Source organism: Antechinus flavipes, chromosome X (assembly GCF_016432865.1).
Source record: "Antechinus flavipes isolate AdamAnt ecotype Samford, QLD, Australia chromosome X, AdamAnt_v2, whole genome shotgun sequence".
NCBI lineage: Eukaryota > Metazoa > Chordata > Mammalia > Dasyuromorphia > Dasyuridae > Antechinus > Antechinus flavipes.
In genome coordinates, this window is record NC_067404.1 from 52552755 (window position 1) to 52572473 (window position 19719).

A 19719-nucleotide genomic window follows, 5' to 3' on the forward strand; every position below is an offset into this window, starting at 1 on the left:
AGAAAGATAGACAGGGTAGATTAGATAGGTAGACAGACAGATACAGAAAGATAAACAGGATAGATTAGATTGAATAGAAAGACAGGATAGATTGGATGGATGGATGGAGGGATAGAGGGATGGAGGGATAGAGGGATGTAGGGATAGAAGGATGGATGGGTAGATGAATATTAGAGAAAGGCACATAGCACAGATTAGATAGGTAGAGAGGTGAATAGACAGACAGACAGATAGACACAGAAAGACAGACAGGGCAGATTAGATAGGTAGATAGACAGGATGGACAGATAGATATAGAGAGAGGCAGGCAGGCAGATGGATACAGACAGACGAATAGAGAGATGGTTAGATAGACAGAGACAGACAGACAGATAGATGTAGAACACTTATTAGCCATTTATTATGTATGGAATACCTGCATCAAAAAAAGAGGAAGATATAAGAAGAATGGAACAGTAAGAAGGGGCCAGGTTGGGAAGGGTTTTGGATGTCAAAAAGAGGGATTTTATATCTGATCCCAGAGGTGGTGTTTATTGAGTGGGAGAGAGAGGGAGCATGGTCAAACTTTTGGAAAGTTGCTCTGGTAGCTGTGTGGAGGCTAGACTAAAGTGTAGAAAGACAAAAAGAAAAGACACCAATTAGAAAGCTACTGCAATTGTTCAGGGATACGGTGAAGGCCTGAGCTACAGAGTGGTACCGTTATCAGAGGAGAAGAGTAGACGAATTCGAGAGAGGCTGTCAAGATAGAATGACAAAGTTTGAAAACGGATTGGATATGGAGTGAAGAATAGGGATATGGATCGTGAGTCAGGAGTAACACTGAGGAGAACCTGGGTAGCTGGGAGAAGAGACATATACCTGACAGAAATAAAGATGTTTGAAAGAAGAGGGTAGGAGAAGGAGATAATGGGTTCTGTTTGGGCCATGTTGGATTTGAGATGCCTACAGAATGATGAATTCAAAATGTCCAATGAGCAGTTGGAGATTTGGGATTGTAACTCAGGAGAGACATATAGATATCAATAGAAAATTGAACTTGGAGTAAAAAAAAATTAACTTCCAATCTGGCCTGTGATAGTTAGTTTGTGTGACCCTACATAAGTCACTTAACTTTTTTCAATCTCTTCTTCGTCACCTGAGAAATGGGAGATAATAGTAGCACCAATCTCCCATGGCTAGTGTGAGAATAAAAGCAGATAATGTTTATAAGGCATTTCGCACATCTTAAAACATTACATAAAAGCCAATTATTATTATTAACAGGACGTCAAAATGAAGTATCAATTACCCTACACTAACCACAAAAAATGGGTATTTCCCCCCTTTCTCACTGAGCTCCAGACAAAAGGGAGGTATACAAAGGCTTTGATTCATCCTCCATTATATTCAAGCCTAGATACCATAGAAACCCAACAAAAGAGAGATTATAACAATTCTGAACAAAATACTCAGTGTGTGCAACTCTTCTCTTAGTATACAGAAGGATAACTATCCTAATGTCTCTTTTATGTAAAAATAAAGGGCAAGACTTTAGCAAGTCTTATCTTTCCACAACACTTCGTGAAAAGAGATTTAACTTAAGCATGAAATTACACTATTCTTTAAGTAAAAGAAGTTTTAAACACCCCAATAAAGTGGATTCATCTTCATCTCTTCGTCTGTCTCTGCACATGCCTGTGTGTGCCTGTCTTTGTCTCTGTGTGTATCCATGTGTGTGTATGTCTCTCTCTCCCTGTGTGTGTCTCTCTCCTTGTGTGTGTGTGTCTCTCTCCCTCCTCTCTCCCTCTTTTCCTCCCCCCTTTTTCCTCCCCCCCCTCCCTATTTCCCTCAGTGTCTCTCTGTCCCTCCCTCTATGTGTCTGTCTGTGTGTCTCTCTGTCTGTCTCTCTCTCTCTTCCCCCCTCGCCCGTGTCTGTCTCTCTCCCCCTCCCCTTCTCTCTCTGCTGTATTATTCATGGGTACATTGAAAACGTGGAGTAAAGAACAAGAAATCTTCACAATCTTCTCTCCTATTTTCTGGCAAAAAAAGGGAGTAAGTTCATAAATTGGACTAATAGAATCAAAGAGAGTCCCAAGGCTCAACAGAATATAAGTTCCCCGAGGACTAGGCCTTGTTCAGTTTTCTCTCTGCAGTTCTATTATATAGCACAATGTCTACTGCTTAGCAATTATTTACTGAATAATGAAAACTAATATGATTAAATTTAATTAGAATAAATCTTCCATCTCAGTCCCAAAAAATCAGCCAGCTCTATGATAGAAAGAAAATTCGACACCATTCTGATAGGCAATATGTTTGTTGAATGGATCTGGGAAGATCTGGGTATTCTAGTGGGCTGCAAGCTAATATGACATAGTTAATGAGATTTTCTTTTATAGAAACATTTTCCAGAACGAGGGTAGTGTTAGTACTAATATTCTCTGTCCTTGTCAGACTACATTGAAAGAATTGTGTTCAGTTCCGAGTAGGCCATTGATAAATTAGATTTAAGGATTCTTAACCTATGATATGGTAACGCAGAACTTCAAAGGCTTCATTTTATGGGTGGATGTCAGAGCATCCGTGAACATGGATGGGAAACCATCCCACATCTTTATTTCTATATAATTGGTCTCTACTATAATCTTACATGTTTTATTTTATGCATTCAAAAAGATTTCTGAGAAGGGGGCCATAGGCTTTGCCACACCCCTAACGGGGTCCACTATACACAACTATAAACTTCCAGAGGAGTGATCATACCATATGGAGATTAGCTGAAGAACTTAAGGGTCTTCGGCTGAAAAAGAAAATATTGGAAGAACCTGGGAATGCCAAATGATTGCTATCTTCAAATATTTGAAAAGTCATGTGAAGGGGAGGGGGGATCTCATTCTGCTTAGCCACGGAGGGAACTAGGAGCAAAGCAAAGGGAGGAGGAGGGAAAGCTACAAAGAGGCAAATTCAGGTTCAACATGTGCATGAATTTTATTAGAGCTGTTTGCAAAAATAGGACAGTTGGATCATGGGGCAGCGAGGCCTTCAATGGAGGTTGGCAGGGATGTGGTGGAAGATGTAGCCCTGTTTCATGTGGAGGAATTGGCCTCAGGGACCTCAGGGATCTGCGCTGTGTTTTGCTAGGCAGCCCAAATGATTCTGGTTGTGGCAGCATGACAAGGCACTGGATTTGGGGTCTGAATGCCTGGATTCAACTTGCCTCTGTATCTGTATGATTTTGGCCAAATAGTTTCACTGCTCTGTGCCTCAGTTTCCTGTAATGAAAGGGATTGCAGACTTAGATGGCCTCTGAAGCCCCTTTCAGCTTGAGTTCTATGGTCTTATGTGTGATCTCAGGAATGTCATTTACCCTCCAAAGGCTAATTCAGGTCCCTTCTCTGTAAAATGAGAGGGTTGTATTAAATGGCCTGTGAGACCCCTTTCACAACAATTTTGTTTATTATGAATTTCATTTACACAACACAATAGAATTCTAAGTATAGTAATTGCAAAAATAAACAAAATTTGCCTTTTATATATACACATTAACCTCAAAACACATTAGACCTTGAACTCCCAAAGAGTTTTTAAAAGTCCTGCTGTTACTGAAGGGAAATGGCACACGCGGGAGTCTCCTGACTCTCCCATAATGTTGGCAACTGAAACAATCAGGGTGCTGTGCTAGCTTATGGCAAGAATATTGTGCTGTGAGCAAATATAAAGGTTGAGAACCATTGGTCTCAGGCCTCCTCCAGTGCTGAGTTTCTGGGATTCAGAAGAAGCATAAACAGCTCATCAGACATCACGTGGCCATTAAGTGGGAATGCTGAAAATAAACAGATTCCCCAATTTTCTGCTCCAACCAACTTACAGCCCCTTACATTTTCTGAACTATCCTCCATATATACTATATTTATCAATTCTACAGGTTAATTATATGTTGCTTAAAAATATCTCCTTTCATCCATTTTTAATTTAGCATCATTAATTCCATTTCAAGAATTCTCATTAAAGACATTAAATGGAAAAGCTGTTTACCCCAATCCATAAACAAATACCGAGATTGTGCAATTTCTCTCTGGAGCCCTTTTAGAGTTTGCATCGTTAAGCTTTTTAATTGTAATTGATTCGATTCAGTCTTCTCTGAGTATTGAAACCAGAGATTTGTTGTCCTGATTCTTGATGGACCTTAACACCAAGCCTGACAAAGCATTCTGGTCCTGATGGGCCATTATCATTGGAAATATGTGAAAGGATTAAGTGTTTGACATGAAGATGACCAATCTAGCCATAGGACTAAGTCCAATGGGGTCAGAAGATTGGGCAAGGCATTCGAGCTCCTTAATCCTAACCATGTTCCTTCAAGACTCCAAACAATCCATGTTAAAGAACTAAGAGAAATAAGAAGGACCTACAGTTACTTGAGGTTCTTATAGAAACAAACACTTTGTCTTCACAAGGCTTCACCAAAGACTAACCAGTGGTCCTCAAATTTTTGTTCTCAATATCTTTATCCTATTAAAAATGATTGAGGATCTGTCCAAAGAGTTTTTGTTTATGTGGGTTATAGTTATAGATATTGATCACATTAAAAATAAACTTATGAATTTGTAGATTCTCTAAAAGGATTTCAGAGACTCCGAGGATGCTCTGGACCAGACTTTGAGAACCACTGGACTAAACAATGGAAAAATCCCTGCAATGTGGATTTTTTAGTCAATACAATACCAATCACATCCCAAAGAGGTCAAAGATAGGAGGAAAAGACTCAAATGTACAAAAGGATTTATCGTAGTACTTGTTATAGCAAAGAACCAAACACAAAGCCTGTGTTCATCAGCTGGGAAATGGCCAAACAAATTACAATATATGGATAGAGTAGAATATTATGCCATAAGAAATGAAAAATACAATGGGTTTCCAAGCAATCTGAGAAAACTTGTATGAACTGATACAGAGTGAAATGAACAGAACCAGTAGAACTTTTTCTATAATAGCAGCCGTGTTTTAAAGAGAAACAAATTTGCAAGATTTAAGAACTCAGTTGAATGCAATGACCAACCATAATAATATTAATAATAATAACTCCCATATAGGAATTATTTTGAAGTCTACAAGGAACTTTACACATGTTATCTCATTTGATCTTCAGAGCAATTCTGTGAGGAAAGTGAGGCTAGGAGAGGTTATGTGACTTGCCCAGGGTCCCACAGCTACTAAATATCTGAAACAGGATCTTAACGCAGGGGTTTTCTTGGCAAAGAATGGTGCAGTTTGCCATTTCCTCCTCCAGGGAATCCATTTTATTAGGCAGACAGAGATAAAGTGATTTACTCAGAGTCAGACAGCTAGGAAGTATCTGAAGCTGGATTTGAACTCAAGTTTTCCTGATTCCAGGCCCAGTGCTCTATCCACTTAAACCCCCTAGCCACCTACTCATTTATTTAATATAAAATAAAAACTGTTTTTAATAAAAGAATTCTTATAAATACCTTCCTTTTCAAGACACCTTCCTTTAGGCCCTCACATTACTAATTACCTTGACCCTTTTGACATCACAGTGCTTCATTGGCCCTTCTCTAATGCACCTACCACATGACTTTGTGTAATATGCCCAATGTGAAATGTCTGACATCAGCACAAATTTGAAGCTCCCATACTACAGAAGTTAGTATCTTTTAACTTTGTATATACATCTGTGCCTAGTATAGTTCTCCGAAGACAACAGAGGCTTAATAAATGTTTGTTGAATGAATAACTGCACAAATAAGCTAACTGACTCATCTATGCATTCAATCTGGAACGAAGACAATATATCTGGTTTGATGATCGTTGTTTTCTTCAAGAACTATCATTAATGGCTTCTGAGTAATGCATCAACTGCTCAGACATTAATCCAGGATAAAAATAATCAGGATAAAGTCCAGGGCTTTATCTCCACCATCTTGTAAGATGCCTCGTCTTCCTGTGTATCCAATTGATGAAGAATTCTCTTCATTGGATGTGTCAGTTGGCTTTGCACACACTTGCAAACTGTCACTGTAGATTTTCCCTGGTTCACCTATCATGTATGGTCATTCATTTTCTCCCTAGCTTTCCTTCCATATTTGGATTCCTCTTTGAAAATTTCTAAGAGGACCTTTGACCAAGGTGCCAACAGTGATTTGAAGAGCCTTGGGTACATCAACACATATCGACAGGGATACCTTTGCTCCCGCCAAGAAAAAACCTCAATTCCAAGAATCCCTTAGATCTAAAAGAATTTTCAAATAGTAGAATTTCTTGCGTTCACTATAGTTGTTTCCGACATTTGAAAGAACTGTCTCAAACTTTCGTACCCTTCAGAAGACAGCATAGGGAGAGTCTCACTGACTCAAGATGTCACATCCTATCTTGAATGAATCAGTCACACTGAGAATCAAAATTGCTACAATTTCTGTAACACTTCAACATTTACAAAGTGCTTTGTGAATATTTGCTCATTGATCATCACAATAACCCTAGGAGATAGGTGCTGTTATTATCCCCATTTTGTAAATGGGGAAACTGAGTCTAGGAAAGGTTAAGTGACTGGGTGCAGTGTTATATATATTAGGAAGTATTTGAGGGTACATTTGAACTCAGTTCTTTCTGATTTGAAGTCTAGCTTTCTACCATTTAGCTACCTAAGTATCAAAGGGGAAATGATATAGTGAAAAGAGCATTGGGTTTGCAGTGAGAAGGCCTGACTTCAAGTCCTAGCTTTGCTATTTACTTCCCATGGGGCTTTGGGCAAATCATTTAACATTTCTGAAATCCAATTTCCTTATCTCTAAAGAAAAGTTGTACCTCTAATTTTTATTGAAAAGAAATCGTTAAAGTTTGAAAAAAGAAGAAAAGGGAGCTTTCAAAGGCAGGAGAGGGTTCTGACTTGTGTGCCAAAAGGCTAGAAAGGATGAGACATGGGAAAGAAGGAGGAAAACAAGCACTGGACACAACTGCCAGGAGGATCTTCCCAAGGAGAGGGAATCTAGACCCTCTTCCTGCTAGAGGCTGCTTTTCATTTGCCAAAGAATAATGAATGATGTGGGTATTAAGGTGTTTGCAGGGAAAAGATCACCCAGGAAGGGTCAAGGAAAAAGAAACAATTGAAGCTGCTGTCTTCCTGCTCAGAAGTAATGATGGGGTTAGCTGGTGACCAGTCATTAATAACAGAGAAGGCCACTGTCTTCCTGGGACCTGTATCCAACATGTAACAAAATACTTCCCATGACTTGTCAAATTGGATGAATATGACCCACTACTAGGAATATTCACGTAGGCATATAAGAGACTGCCTGAAGGAACCTAGGAAGCATTGCTAAAGATTCCTAAGTCATGAGCTAAGAAATGAAGACCTTAGGGACAGAGATAGTGTTTTCAAGGCAACTCCCAAATAAAGGCAGGGCTTGAGAAAAAGGGAGTCAGAATGTGAAAGTGACAAGAGATTTAAGAAGATGGTATATAAGAATGGGTTTCAAATTTTTGGACCATAGAAATGAAGGGCTCTCAGCCAGGGATAGAGACCTAGCAAGGAGATAGTAGAATAAAATTGTCAGAAGTCTTATAAATCTAATCAAAGGGGCTTTAAACTGAAAAGAGACAGAATACAAAAATTTCCTATGGATATTTACTAAACTGGATGCCATTAAAGGTAGCTGCAATGGAGGAGGAAGAGGAGAAGAAGAAATATTCAGAAGCTTGAAGAAGAAAAAAAAATCAAGAATTAACCCAGCAACAAAAAATAAGACTTCAGTGGCCCATATATAAATGCACAAAATATGGGTAACTAACAAGGTAAACCAGAGATTCCAACAAAAGGGGGGGAAAGGGACACTGAAGTTATAAGATAAAATGGTGGCACAGGGCACTACCCTGGGTTTGGGATGGCACTATCAATTCATCACAAACTCTAGAAGATTCTCCTACAATATAATCTAGGATGGCTTTGAGTTTGGTCCCATCAATAAACTCTGTTCATTAAGGCTTAGCCTAGCAAAGTATCAAGATTCAGGTCACCAGTGAGATGGCCATCAGATTATAACACTTTTCTATGTGACAACCATGTAATGAAGAAAATTGCAAAATTCCTTGTGGCCCAAGGGCAGCTAGGTGGCACAGTGGATAGAGCACCAGCCCTGAAGTCAGGAGGACCCGAGTTCAAATTTGACCTCAGACACTTAACACTTTCTGGCTGTGTGACCTGGGCAAGCCACTTAGCCCCAGTTGCACAGCAAAAAAAAAAAAAAAAAGAAAAGAATTCCTTGTGGCCCCTTTTGTTTCTCTCGGTACACCCTCCTTCTTTGTGATCTTATTAGGTCCTAAGAGTTCAATTTCAATATAATTGACTCCATGGTCAATATTTTTTGCCTAATCTCTTTTTTGAGCTCGTGTTCCACATCATCAACTGCCTATTAAATGGATGTCCATTAACACAGCAAACTCAACATGTCCAAAATGGAACCCCTCAGATTTTCCCCTAAATCCACCATTCCTCCAAATCCCCCTATTTTTGTTGATGGAACCACTACTCTTTCAATAACCCAAGTTCACAGCTTTCCTGTTCAATTGTTTTGGTCATGTCTGACTGTGACTGTCTTTGGAGTTTTCTAGGCAAAGATACTACAATAATTTGGCATTTCTTTCTCCACTTCATTTTACAGATGAGGAAATTGAGACAGTGAAGTGCCTTACCCAGGATCACATAGCTAGTGTCTCAGGCTGGATTTGCATTCAGGAAGATAAATCTTTCTAATTCTAGGCCTGGTACTCTATCCAGTACAGTGCCACCAAGTGCTCCCCCTCTCACTATCCCCCCTATGATCAGTTTCTAGGTCTTATTGAGGATACATCAACAGAATCCTTTGTATTTGTTCCCTTCTTTCAACCCACATGACAACTATTCTAGTTCAAGCCCTACTCACTTCTCAAAAGGAGTATGACTAGCTTTCTAATTGGTCTCCTTGCCTCTAGTGTCTCCCCTCTATAATCCATCCTCCACAAAGATGCCAAAGTGACATTCCTAAAGTACATTCCGCATGTCCTTATTCCTGTTCCATAAGCTTCAGTATCTTCTTACAAGTTCATTTGTTTGGACTTTGAAGTCCTTGCAATCTGCTTCCAAGTTATTTTCCCAGGCTGCTTACATCTTCCTTCCCCTTCTTTCCATTCTCACATTCTACTTGCCATTCCCTGAACATATAACACTTTCTTGTCTTGTGACCCACCCCCAGCCACATCTGAAATGTTCTTCCCTCCATTTTTACCTCATGATACTTCCTTCATGAGGCCTTGTATCTGATTGCTCTCCCAATCATTTGTGTTCCTCTAACCCCATCCCAAACTTTCTTGTGTTTACTTTATATACACTGAATATTAAGGTACCTGTGGACATGTTGGTTTGACCACAATAAAATCACAGGTCCCCTTCGTTTTACAAATGAGGAAACTGAGAAGAAGGGAATATGAAAGGTCTTGCCAAAAGTCACAGAAGTGGTAAGTGACAGAGTTGGATTTGAACCTAATGTCTCTGATTTCAAATCCATCTCTCTTTCCCCTGAAGCACAGTATCTCTCTTGAAAATTTTGAGGGTAGCGACTAATTCATTCTTTCCCCTGTGTCCCCAGGGCCTAATCCAGCATTGGTTCATAGTAGGTTATTAATTATTAAACATACTTTCTTTTATCTTCTCCAACTAAATATCCCCATTTTCTAGTCCCTCTTGTAGCATGAGCTCAAGATTTTTATACTGTCCTTTATTACCAGGCTTGTTGCTATGCAAAGCCCAGAATTGACATGAATACTTCAGACAAAGCCTAAAGCACTTTCAGTCAGTAAATATTTCACTCATAAAAATATTTATTAAGTACCTACTATGTGCCAGACACTGTGCTAAGCACAGGAAATCATACTGATATGATTAATCTGACAATTTAGGATTGACAAAGCACTTTATGTATGTCAACCTCAACCAATTGTCACAATAACTCAGTAAGGTGCCACATGATATTGACTACATTGTATAGATGGGGAAACTGAGGTACATCAAGGCCAACTGACTTTCCCAGAAGAATTTCAAACCAATAAAATTATGGGAAAGAACAATCTACCTCACTATTAATGAGAGAAATACAAATTAGAGCAAGAGCTGTTGTTTCACCCGCTCATCCAGCAAATTGTCAAAGATGATCTAAAAAATTGAAACTGTCAATATTGGAAGGGCTATGGGAAGACAGATATGCTAATTTACTATTTGTGGAGCCACTAAGTGGTAATGTCATTCTGGAAATTAATCTGGAAATAATTTTTAAAAAGACAAAAATGTCAATAATACATAGATCTCACACTCAGCATATCCCTTGAGGAGACCAAAGACAAAGTTCCCATAGATATCAAAACATTTATAGTAGGATTTTTTGTTGTAAGAAAGAACTAGACAAAAAATAGATGGTCATCTGTTAAAGAATAGTGAAACAAGAGACGGTACATGAATGCAATGGAATCAATACTGCTTCGTAAAAAAATTAAGGCTCTGAAGTCACAAAAGTATAGGAAAAATTGGGCAAAATAATGTGGAATAAAGTAGAAACAAAACATGAAAATAATGATGTAAAGAAAAAAAGCAAAAACCTGAATGCTGCATCATTTTTATGAGTGGGAATAATTGAGAAATTGTGCTTGCTCCCTTCAGAGGTGAGGAACTATGGGTATAAAATATTGTATATTCTATCAGACATGTTTGAAGTCTTGTTATTTTATTTCTAAAGTATTTTTCTGTTATCTTCTTATAAGGGAATATTAGTTGGGTAGGTGAGGGGGAGATGGATATATTCAAAAAGTGACATAAAAACCAAAAAATAATAAAAATAGGATAAGCATTTTTAATGCAGAGGAAAGCTGAGCTTCCAAGCTCTTAATTATCTATAGTAATAACTCGGAAAATCAAAGCTCACAGTGCATTCAGTAAATACAGTATCAGCAAGGATCATAGGACAAAGCTGAAGTAAATGCCAGGTTAATTTCAAAAGTCTTCCCCTCCTCATCCCCTTTATCAGTAGATAGAGCTCTGAGCTCAGTTCAAATCTGGCTTCAGATACTTCCTGCGGTGTGACTCTGAGCTAGTCACTTTATCTGTTTGGTAAAGAACATTTCCTCATCTATAAAATGAGCTGGAGAAGAAGATGGCAAATCTCTCCAGTATCTGATAACAAACCACAAATAAGGTCATAAAGGTCAGATACAACAATAAAAACAATCTAACAGCAAAAACAATGATCTGGATGATTGATTGACCCCTTCTAATTCTGTGATCTAATAAATTAATGGCAATGGGTAGCTGATTATATAATCAGAGAGGCTGATAATATAAAAAAGTTTCTTTCTGTTGAAACTGAAATCTCTCTCTTGCCCTGGCTGAAAATTTAGACCGTCTAGCTAGATCCCACTATGGACTGGCACATTTACTTTGACCTTCTCCATATTCAACCCGATCTAGCTCATTCCTTCTTAGGCCACCTGGTGGCCTCTGCTCCCTACACTAAGTCTGGCACTAAAACAATAGTGCCAGGCTCAGAGGAGACATTTGACTTTGGCTTCACTTCAGCATAGAACTCCTGAACTCTTTTGAGCTACAGAGGCTCAGCTTACCCAAGATCAAAGACTAGAAAGAGAGATGTACCACCACAGTCAACCATATCAGGAAGTTTCTAACAAATATAATTGTCCTAGAGGTGGCACAGTGGAAAAAGTACAGAATTTAAAGTTAGGAAGACTAATCTTCTGAGTTCAAATCTGGCTTTATATACTGATTAGCTGCGTGACCCTGGGTGAGTGGCCCACAATTTCCTCATCTGTAAAATGAGCTGGAGAAGGAAATGGCAAACCACTCCAGTATCTCTGCCCAGAAAATCCCAAATGGGGACATGGAGAGACAGACATGACTAAAATGATTAAAGGGCAGCAAAAAGAGTCAAAGAACAGAGTTACTAAAAAGAATGAAAACTGTTTCCTAAGAGAGAGGGGTCAGCCCCCCCCCAAAAAAAAAAGTAGAATGTATGAGGCTCATCTTCTTGGCAGGTAGCATGGTCAGCATGTGCCAGGCTGGACCCAGTTGACTTTGCTTTGACCTACACATTCCTTGGTTGGGCCTAGCCCAATCCATTGGGCTTTAGCTCATAACTTTTCACTAGAGATGTTCAAACTTTGGTGCCTAAAATTCCAAGGAAGAGCCCCCATATGCATCTGATTCATTTACACTGATTCATCAAAATGTTCTGCTTCCTCCTTTGGCATTTTAGACACAAGAAGTCCTTGGATTGCTCTGAGAAGGAGCTAATTCAGGCTTGTTTTTCTTTTATAAACAGGAAGCCACATGTTGTCATGAATCAACAAACCACATGTGATCTCAATGAGGGCTGGCCTTAAGTGTGGGTGAAGAAACCTCTTGTACGGTTTGATTGGAGGGGTTCTGCAAATCCCCCATCCTCTCTACATATCTCCCCCAACCCATCTGCCACATTTCTTCCTTCCCTTCTTCTACCTACCTTAAAGTCCCTGCTACTGAAATTATTCCCACAGGAATTAATGGATGAAACATTTCTCCAGAAAGACCAACCTGATAAATTCATTGGAGGGCACTTGCCATATTCATATGGATTTTTTTTTTATCACATGGCCCTCTTGTAATCTTTGTAACAGTTTGTATCTGTGTTCAGCATTGCTGCTATTTTAATTTGTGTTAAGGATCCCTTCCTCAAGAAGGGCAGCACTGTGGAATAAGTATAGAGCTGGTTTTAAAGCCTGAAAGGCCAGGGTTCAAATCCTATGTCCATTGTATAGCTGCATAATCTATGCAAGAGTCCTGCACAAGTCTCTAAGAGATCAATTAAGCAGAAGATGCTGACTTGGATACCTAGAGAAAGCTTCCTCACCTGGGATAGAACGGACAGCTCTAAGGTGGCAGCAACCACCTTTCATCCAACAATCTCTCTCCCAACATTTGTACCTAGTAGGTATTCAGTGAAATGAATTGGTATGAATGAATGGATAAATTAAAAAAAAGCATTCCTTAAACAGTATGTGTAAAGCACTAGGCTTACAAAGAGAAAAGGAAGCCAGTCCCTGCTCATAAGAAGTTCACATTCTAATGGGGAAAATAACACATAGGGAAGTCTGATGGAAAGTTCCCATGATCCTCAGAGTACAGCTACAAAGCAAATATATTAATGCTTCTACTTTAATGTCAGTTGCACTGAAAAAAATCATGTCCATTCTGATGCTGAACTTTTTGGCATTGCCAAGGACTTTTGGTGGCAAGACTCTCTCTTTTCTGGGTCATCTTGGAAGGCAATAAAATCTGCCCTATAAGGAACTGGGATGGCAGAAGGAAGAAGGTCAGGATCTCCCCCAAAGTGTCAAAGCTCAGGAGGCAAAGGAATGGGCAGACACTGGTAAAAAGCTCACATAGAATTGGGAGCCATGAGGGAGCCACATCTAGTTTTCACTGGATCCTACTCTGAGTTCATTTCCCTGTATGCCAGACTAAACTGGTTTGTCAAAACTCTTGCCCATTTTTCAAGCTTCCTGATTTTTTCTTTCAGCTCACCTACTCTGGGCAGAGGTTTAGCCTTCAGCTTATCTGATTCTCTCTCTCATTGGCTTGGACACTAAGGCTGGTGTTTCTTCTGTAGATGGAAGAGCTAAACAGGTTCATGGCTGGATAATTAGATCAGTCATGGGGTGGAATACAACAGGGAACACTAGGTATAGAAAGTATAACATGAAGATACCAGACCAGGGTGGACAGGTAGCAGTCAAAGAGACATCCATTTCAGAATTTTTCTTAAGGTGAACACTGTGATATTCAAAGAGGTCTAACATGTGCTTAGGTTATGATAGAAATTCTCTGTGAAATCCTTTTATTGAATTCTAGCCTTGCTATAAACTGCATACCTCCCATCTCTGTAAGGATCAAGACTGTCTATATTGTATAAGCTCATAATGACATGACAACATGAAGCCTGTGGTCAAATGGGAGCATAGGAAAAGAGGTTGCGTTCTGAACCATTTGGAAGTCTGGTGAAGTCTTTAGAGTAACACATGTCTCTACTACATTCATATTTATAGGAAATGCTAGGTTTTAGTTACAGGTTGGTGAAAAAAATATCATTTTTTCCCATCCAAATTCATGGAAGGAAGGAAACAAGTATTTATTAGGTACTTACTATGTGCCAGGTATGTGTGTGCAGCTAAGTAGTGCTATTGTGGATAGAGTACTGGGCCTGGAATCAGGAACACTCATCTCCCAGAGTTCAAATCTGGCCTCAGACACTTACTAGCTGTGTGACCCTGGGCAAGTCATTTACTCCTGTTTACCTCAGTTGCCCCATCTGTAAAATGAACTGAGAACTAAATGGCAAACCATTCAAGTATCTCTGCCAAGAAAACTACAAATAGGGTCATAGTGGGTCAGATACAACTGAAGAACAAAAACAATCTAAGAACTCTTGGTCTAGATGATTTGTTGAACCCTTGTAGTACTGTGATCTAGTGAATTGGTGGCCATGAAACTGGAATCTCTGTCTTTCCCAAGCTCAAAATTCAGGGGCTACTGTCTAGCTAGATCCCACGATAGATTGGCATGGATGCTTTTGAGGAAGTAGCAGGTTGTGGGAGAGCAGTTTGGAATGTGAAAAATTCACAACAGGCTATATATTGTTGTAAAACATCTTGTGGGCAAAATCAAAATGATTAGGCAGTGGACTATGAGTGAAGGGGGTTTTTTAGAATCTGAAAGAAGTGGGTGAGTGAAAGCAAGGGTGGGATCTAGACAGTTAGGAAGGAATTAGGGAGAGTCCTAGTCAAGGACAAACTCACGTGTGTATTATTTCTATATCAGCAACTGTATGATAGGACAAGAGGAAATAAGGTATGGTAATACAGGATAATGAAATCGCTTTTGTCACAAAGGTCATTTGTAGGGTGAGAATGTGCTTACTGCACCTGTGCAGGGCAGAGAGGTCTCTTATCTGATGTGGTGGATTGAGTCAGGCTGACAAGACAGTTCCCTTTGTGTGTGACAATGGGAACAGGATAGACTTAAAATTCACATCATTCCTTACAATGGAGGCAGGATGGATTGGTTAAAGTCCACATTATGCCTGATAATGGCTGGACCACATCACTTTGACCTTCTCTGTATTCAACCTGATCTAGAGTTCATCCCTTTTTAGGCCACCTGATGGCCCCTGCTCCCTACACTATGCCTGGTACTAAAATATTTGTGCCAGGCTCCGTGGAGACACTTGATTAGCTTTGGCTTCACCACAACATAGAACTCCTGAACTCTATTGATTCACCAGATTCAGCCTAGCCAGGATCAAAGACTAGAGAGAGAGAGAGAGATGCGCCATTACACTCAACCACATCAGGAAATTTCTAACAAGTATAATTGTCCTAAAAGTGGCACAGTGGAGAAAATGGAGGACCTCAAGTCAGGAAGACTCATGATGAGTCTTCTGAGTTCAAATCTGACTGATTAGCTGTGTGGCCGGGCAAGTCATTTCACCCTATTTGCCTGTTTCCTCATCTGTAAAATGAGCTGGAGAAAGAAATGGCAAAACTCCAAAAAGGGTCAAACATGACTGAAATAAATGAACAATCAAAAATGGACTCCAAAAGAGGTAGTGAATTCCTTCAGTGAAAGAGTTCTGGAGTCCTTTTCTGTAGAGGGCTGAAACTATTGGGATGTACTGAGGTCGAGACTGCTGAGCACTTGAGACTAATTTCTGATTGGACAATACTCTATGGACATATGCTTGGAAAATGGTCCTTTCCACTATCCGTGCTGGCTCAATGATTGGTGTATAGAAGGTTGTAGGAGGAACGAGGGGGTGGAGTAAAGTTAACCAGAGACACACTCTTGGGGGTAGATGAAGAGAAGGCCGTTGCAGAGAATCTGCTTCCATCCTGTTCACTCCTGCATCTGGGGACCAAGAATAAAGATTAATGACTTTTTGCTTATCCTGACTCCTTCTGATTCTGGGGTATCCTGGGTGATAGCATGGTCGTAACACTTTTCAAAACTGAAACTTTGGGATTTTGTACAGGATACTCAGCAAATATGCATCAACTGTGGTCAGAGACCATAGCCACAAATGCCTGGGCAAGAATACTTTAACCTCTTCATGAATTCATTGTTTTATTCAATCAATTCAAGAAAGGAGTAACTTGGTATTTGCCTTTGAGTTTACCTTTTGATCCAAAAAGTAACTCCACCCTCAGGCAGAACCAGATGAGCATGCCCATCTGCAAATGAAATCTCTTCATGTAGTTTGTTGCTGTCAGAGTCATTTCAGTTGCATCCAACTCTTTGTGACCTCATTTGGGATTTTCTTGGAAGAGATGATGGAGCGCTTTGCCATTTCCTTCTCATTTTACCGATGCTGAACTGAAGGAAACAGAGTAACTGACTTGCTGAGAGTCACACAACAAGTCAGGATCTGAGATAAGATCTGAACTCAGTCTTCCTGACTCCAGGGCTGGTGCTGTATCCACTGCCGTGCCACCTACCTGCCCTTCATGTATATCATAGTATAAACATTACTCCAAAGAACCCAAATTCTCTGAAGATGAGGGACAGATGTTTGAAAGACTAGACTGGAACCATCCATGAGGACAATGTTTGTGAGTATGTTTATATGTTTTAACCAGAACTGTTACCTTATCTTGTGGAAATTTCCAGTAAGAAACTCTTTTCAATAATGCAAATTACTACCTACTCTGGCATTTACAACTCTTAGAAGTGTTGCTTGAGGCACTAAGAGGTTAAGTGATCTTTGCAGGGTCATATAGTCAGTATGTTTCACAAGTCAAACTTGAACCCAGGGCTTCCTTATTTAGAGGCCAGCCTGTCTGCTACATAGTGCTGCCTCTCATACATGTCCTATTATCTTTGACATCATGCTTGCTTTGACAGCATAAAGGGAAAGGGGGCAGAGGAAGAAAAGAATAGAGGAAGGGAGGGAAGAAGAGAAGAAGGGAAGGAAGTTGACAAAATGTTTAAAGTACCTACTGTGTGCAGGGTCCTGTTTTAGCAGCTAGGACTATAAAGAGAAGATACAGACCCTGTTCTCAGTTTAATGAGCACTCAAATACTCCATGAATGCAAGAGGTAAATGCTACAAGGGAGAATGAGTTAAGTGGAAAGAAGATGATCTGACCAAATGCAGAGGGAAAGCTCATTTTATGGGAAGGAATATATGAATACATAGCACTTGCCTGCTGCTTTGCAAGCATAACAAATATATCTGCATGCAGCCTTCGTGGAAGCATATAAATAAATAATAAACAGAAAATGTTTATGTGTGTGTATACACAAACACCTGTTTGATGCAAAACAGGTATTTACATGAAGCCAATTCCCCAGTTAATCAAACTCAGTCTCTGCTTGCCTGGCTGGGGCTGATGCTACCTTTGCTTTAATGGTTGATCTAACCAGAGAGACAAGGAAGTAGGGATTTGGGGGTGGGGGAGGCTATTTTCAAATTGGGTGAAATGCTACTGAAGAGACTCCCCAGATGGAGACAGAGTTGTCATTGCCAAGGTGGGGAAGGAGAGTGGCCCAAAAGGCAGAAGCCCATAATTGGATACTTCTATGTTTCTGAAGGATTAGCAAGTATTGGGGGACAGAGGGCATTTTGGGGGGAGGAATGCTTACCAGGACCCTGTAAGGGGAGAGACTGAACATGAGGAAAAGATTCTCCTTGCCCGCTGTGGCTGATGGCGTGGGGTGTTTAGAGCACCTTATTGTAAACTGTGGGTATATTTATAGTATTAAAATATGTTGAGATTCAACAATACTATACATATCTTATACATCTGAGTTTCTCTGACACTTTTTCTGTGTCATATTCTGGTCTTCAGGTGTCATCTGAAGCTTCTGAAAAACTCCCCTGAAATTTCCCATTTCATTTTTTATGCCAGCCCACAATATATTGAAACCGTGATGGGGAAAGTCAAAATGTAGGAGGGATAACTGCACTGAATTGTGCTGATCAGTGTTGTGTTGGTAAATATAGGTAGACAGGGAAGAAAGCAAGCCCCAGGATAATGTCCCTGGCACCAACTGAAATTGCCCATCCTGTGGCAAAGGTCTGGTGGCTCTATCCTAGTTCCAGCTTCACCTGAGGATTAAACTCACTTATCTGCAGGGCCACCGACTCGCTTTGATTTCAAGAATTCCATAACTGCCTTCCTTATCGTTCACATTGGCTCTACCCTAGGGCAAGCCTTAATCTGGCACTGCCCAGCTTTTCCGAAATTAATTACTTTTACATACTCTACCCTTCAGCTAAATATTATTCCTTGCCAACCCCTGAAGACACCCCCCACGCTCCTGCTTCTGTACTTTAGCTGTTGCTGAAATCTCCTCCTTCTCCCTCCTCATCCTTTAAGCCCCAACTCAAATGCAACTTCTACCACTGGGATTTCCTTCTGGTTGCCTTGGCCATAACCTTCTACTTCTCCCAAATGCATATATACCTGATGATGATCTTCTGATCTTCCTAAGTGCGGGCTCCTGGTAGACTATCAATTCTATGAGTGTAAAAGCCAAGGACTTAGGCCTCTTTGCATTTCCTTAAAAGCCTGGCCCAGGGCTCTACACACAGCAGACATTTAATTAGTTTTGTGGATTGATTGAATATTGAATGGAGTGGTTTCTTGAAACCACTTCCTTAAGTACAGCAGACCGGAGGAATTTACTTACTAACAACCTAATCCTTGGCACTACAAGGCCCTGTTACCAGACATTAAAACACAACCAAAGGTTAATTCCATCAAAGCTTTAAATATACTCTGCCATGACAGGGGCAGAGTCAGGAGGAAAGAGCAGGTGAAAAGGGGAGTGGGCTGAAACCAGCTCCTACTGGCTAGAGAGAACAGATAATTTTCAAGGTGAACATTTACACTTCAGAAGTCGGCAAAGGCTGCAAATTGGGCTTTGATTTGTTTTGTCGATATCTAGACTTCAGAAAGCAATGGAGAAAATGTTCATAATGCCAATTAAAGCTGTGTTATAGGTATATCCCCTCCCTCAAGAGGGCTGGTTGTTAAACATTTATCAACACAACACTGATCAGCTCACACAGTACAGTTATCCCTTCCACATCTTGACTTTCCCCATTGTACTTTCAATTTATTGTGCATTGACATAAGAAATTAAATGGTAATTTTGGGGGAGTTTTGCAGAAGCCTCAGATGACTCAGAAAAAATGTCAGAGCAACTCAGAAATGGGGCAGCTAGGTGGTGCAATGGATAGACCACCAGCCCTGAAGTCAGGAGGACCTGAATTCAAATCTAGCCTCAAACACTTAACATTTCCCAGCTGGGTGAGCCTGGGCAAGTCACTTAACCTCAATTGCCCCAGCCAAAAAAAAAAAAAAACTCAGAAATGCATAAGATATATGTATAATATTGTAGAATATCAACTTTTTTTATTTTTAATACTATAAATATACCCAAATCTTACAATAAGGTACTATAAATACCTGCAAGAAAAAGAAAAATTCAGATCTCTTATCTGCTACCAATAAAGTTTTTGTGACTTTTCCAATCTCAAGTGGGTGCCATGCCCCTAAATCCCAAGATGTGAAAGCGATAACTACCAAGAGCAATGGTAGAAGAACTAGAGGGTGACTGACTTAGCTGAGGTCACAGGACTACTT